Here is a 4,751-nt window from a genome sequence, read left to right on the forward strand (position 1 = left end):
AATATATATTAAGTATTAAATGCCTAAATGAATTTCACGTGCTTTTAAATTTTTGTCATGTGAATATTTAAAACTTCTTAGTAATTATCAAGAATACAACACATCATTAGTAATCATGCTAACCATACGTAACTCATTCCTCTTATCTGAAATTTTACATCCTCTGATGAAGCCTCCCTAATTCTACCACAAGTTTCCTATTTCTTGTAGTGACCATTCTCGTCCCCACTTCTGTGCATTTATTTTTTTTAAAGCCCTCATATAAGTGGGATCATGCAGTATTATTTTTCTTCCTGGTTTATTTCTTTGCACATGTCCCCCAAGTTGCTCCGTGCTACTGTAAATTATAGCATTTCCTCACTTTGCGGGCTGCATAGTGTTCCACTCAATACATGTACAACATTTTTAAATCATTCATGGATGGATGCTTAGGTTCATTTCATATCTCAGTTGCAATGAATAATACTAATTGCAGATCTTTCAAATATGAACCAAAAAACTGTGACAAGACAGAGAGAAAGAATATAAAAACAACCCTGCATTCAATTAATCAAGGAATGATTATTAAGGGACGTTATCTATACCTTCTCTGAGGTGCTGCCGACTCAATTCAGGTGAAAATTATTTGGTAAAATGTAATCTACAACCAATGGGAATCAACTGAATTTGAAGTGTTTAGACTAAGAATTTTTACGAAGCCGGGAGGCACCAAAATTCCTGTTTGCTCAGAGATACCAGTGAAAGATATGAGCTCATGAAGCTAGAAAGGGAACCACAATTTTTCTGTAACGGTGAAACTTCCTCAGTAGAAAAGCACCTTTTAAGGCAGACAAGGCAAAATTAGAAGCATAGACTATTAGATTTACTCTATATATTGAAGAATTTGTAGAGTTGAGATTGAACGAAATTAAACCTATTTTAAAGGGTTTCAATGAATTTCACATATGGTTTTAAATGGAACTGATTATATTAATGTTTATTCATTTCAATTTGAGCTGATTGCATGTTATCTCCCTCCCCACCCAGTGATCCTTAAATTTCACAAGATTTATAACTAATGCAGTAAAATTCATATATGGAATTTAAAGGCTTAAGAAAAAACAGGTTTTAAACCATCACTTCAGTAAACTGAATTCTTTTTTAAAAACATTCATTAAAATTATTATTATTATTATTTTAATGTATTTGTTTGTTACAAGATCTTTCTATGCAGCTTGGAATCATAGCGATTCTCCTGTTTTGAGCCTTCCCAGCACTGGGATTACAGGCTTATGCCATTATGCCCAGACTCTGGCTGACTCAGCCCACCCTGGAGGCAGGGCTTGGGTGGCATGTGGTTCTGGGGGAGGAACCACAGTCCCCGCGCTTGCCTAAGCTTGGCTAAGCAGGCATTTTAGTCCACTGAGCTATCTCGCCAGCCCCCCAAAAAATTATTTATTTATTTATTTATTTGGTACAGGGACACATAGAGATCCTCTTATCTCATTCTCCCCAACACTGGGGTTGCAGGCATGCATCACCACGCTGGTTTTAGTGGCTGGCCAAGAGCTCCCCAGGTTCTGGGACCAACCCAACTTGCAGTACTGATGATCGAACCCAGGTCCTTGCACTTGCGAGGCAGATGCTTAGACCACTGAGCTATCTCCCCAGTCCAGTAAACTAAATTCTAAGGTACACATTCAGGAAACAAGTTGTTGTTGCCACTACTGTTGTGTGTCTGTTTTGCTTTTCTCAAAGCCTCTCAGCAAACCACTGAGGAAGGCAAGAGGGACTCACATGAACACATGATGATCTTGCTTAATCCTCACTGTGTCATCACTGGGCTGAATGTCCAGGGTCTGAGAGCCACATGGCTCCTTCAGTGGCTCATCTCCACATCTCCTTTAGGTTTCTTCCTGCAGAGGAAGAAAAAGCATGAAGCAACTGCTTCTTTATTTGTCCAAGTTCAGAGAGAATGCTGAGCTGATTATAACAGAAAAGGGTAAAGGAAAGGAGGGCATAGCTAGAAGTTTTCATTGTGAAAGACAACACACCTCACACAGTTCACATGTTTTTATTCAGGCTGTTAAGTTAGGTGGAAAATACTCATGAAGGAGAAGTGTCTCATGGAAGAAAGGACAACAGAGATTTTTATAAAGCAAGGGAGTGGCTGAGGATGGGTGGGGTGGGTGTGGATTTCAGTGAGTCACTGCAGGGTGGTCGTACTAAATAGCAAAGCTTTCTCTTCGAGGGAACACAGAATTGCATAAACATCCACATGAAGCTAGACTCTCCATGTTGAGTTCAAAATCAGTGTTTTAGATAAAGCTCAACCTTGGTTTTTAATTTTTCCTTTCCTTCTATTGTTCTTTTTCCTTCCTGCCTTCTTTAATTTTTGTTACAGTAACACCACGTCAAGTTTAAGTACTTTTAACACAGATAGAAACATAAAACACAATTTAATGTAAGATTTCAGTGTACAGAACGATTAACGTATGCCCTTCGTGCCCAATATTGTCCTTTATCCTGAGATTGTGCCATTTATTCATTTCTCCTTAAAATGCTAGGTCATTTATAAATGATGAAATATGGTATACCTCTGTGTCTCTTTTTCTTTAAATAAAAAAGTTAATAACTATGTATATCCTAAATTTTTTCATAATCAACTTAAATACTTATATCCAAAAGTATAAGAGTTATTTTTCTGTAAAATAATGCAGGTCAGCAAAGCATCAAAGTCTTTCAAAAGAGAATAGCTCAGTAGAATAAGCACTTGCCTGGCAAGTGCAAGGGCCTGAGTTCAATCTCTGGTTCTGCCAAAAAAACAAAAAAAGAAAGTCTCTCAAAGACCCTTTCTGCAGTGCTGCTTTATTATGCAAATAACTAAGAGAATTAACATGTTATCATTAACACCTCTGTGTGGAAATGTTTTCCCATCAACTTCCAGCTGGTATGACCTGGGGCAGTTAGGGATAACAGAATATTTTGAAGGGTTAAGGGAGAAAAAGAAAAGGGTCTTCTCCTGAGGAGTTCCAGGAGTGTTCCTGCTCATAATGCACTTACTTTCCATTCGGATGTCGCTAAAGGCCGCGTTTAGACTCCACTTCTTACTTAGCTGTGTTTTAGCATTTGTAATGTTCTGTTTCTATCTGCGCCGAAAACAAACAATAAAACTGTTCCTACTCATTATCCTCCAGGCTTACTGTAGCAAACTGTGGTACTGACTTGAAAGGGAAAAGATCCAGACCTGTAAAACCAGGGCAGGAACTCAGAACTGGATTTGAGTCATCAGCAAAATAGAGCGATTAGACATCCCATAAACTAGCCTAGGGAAAACTCTGGAAGCAAGATGAGTCCTACCACAGGCCATGCCTAGAAAGAATTGGCTGATGTTGAGTATTCTCAGAAGAAACACTAGAATTTAGCAATAAGTAAAGGTACAGGTTAGGGGTCAGTGCTGGCACATGAAACACAAAGGAACTGCACTAGGACTTGCAGCCAGGGTGCCACGTTCCGGGTGAACTGCCGAGAATAAAACAGACATTACAGAGATCTGTGCAAGAAAATCAGCAACGGTACTGAGGCCACTTGCAATGAAAAGCAAGCTCAGGAGCCACAGCATGTGGCTTGATAAGTGGAACTATGGTAGTAGTCCAAATAAGATCAAGGCTACAAATGGCTTACAACAAGTGCTGTAGATCTGAAAACTGCAATCAAACTATTTCTAATCTTCAGTGTGATCAGAGTTTTAAATAAACTTGACTTGACTTTTAGTAAATAGAGGGAACTGTGACAGAAAAGAGCGAGTACTTTCAGAATCAGAAACTGCTGGCAGTGTATTTTGCTACCTAGAACAGAGACCTAGACAAGATAATAGGGTCATTAAACAAGATAAAAGATTACCCCAGTCATAAACTTCTTACCTATTTCTAGTCTAAAATTGTAACTAAATTCAAAGTATTGGGAAATCAAGGATCAGGATATGAAAGAAAGATAAAGTCATTGAACAGAACAGAGAGAGATGATCAAGTCCGAGGATTTCCTAATAACCCCCAGGTCCTATGCTATACTAAGAAAAGAAAAATGTGATTTTTAAAGGCAATGTATTATTTTTAGATACCCTAATATGCTAATCATATTAACCAATGATCAAGCCAAGACTAAGAGAATTTGTATTATTTTTTCCATCAGGAATGCAATTATTTCTATTAAAAAGACAAATAGAAAATAATACATGTGACTTCAGGTAAATAGATAGCTTTAGACCTCTCCTGTGCAGTATTTGAAATTTCCCATGATATTTTAAAGAATCCCCTTCAGCAATAATATATTCTTGTGCCAAGTGATCTGAGCTCCTGAGCCCTAGAGCTCCTGTGTAGGTATATAATCTCCTTAAAACAAATATTATCCTCTCTGAAGCCCTAACTCAAATACAAGAGGTTGGCTTTTAGTATGTGCAACATGATATGCTACGTTCTCATCAAAGCAAAAGGAAAATTGTATTAATAGTTAGCTATCCTGGGCAGGTGAAATAGCTCAGTGGACTAAAGTGCCTGATTGGGCAAGCTTAGGCAAGCACAGGGACTGCTGTTCCATCCCAGGTGCCATGCAAGGTGCCAGCCCTGCCTATGGGGCCGGCTGAGTGGGCCAGAGTCTGGGCGTAGTGGGCATGCCTGTAATCCCAGCGCTGAGGAAGCTAAAAGCAGGAGGATCACCACAAGTCCAAGCACTGTGTAGTGAAACCCTGCAACAACCAAATACACTAAAATAAT

The sequence above is a fragment of the Octodon degus genome, unplaced genomic scaffold, assembly GCF_000260255.1.
Source record: "Octodon degus isolate 3935 unplaced genomic scaffold, OctDeg1.0 scaffold00020, whole genome shotgun sequence".
Classification (NCBI taxonomy): domain Eukaryota; kingdom Metazoa; phylum Chordata; class Mammalia; order Rodentia; family Octodontidae; genus Octodon; species Octodon degus.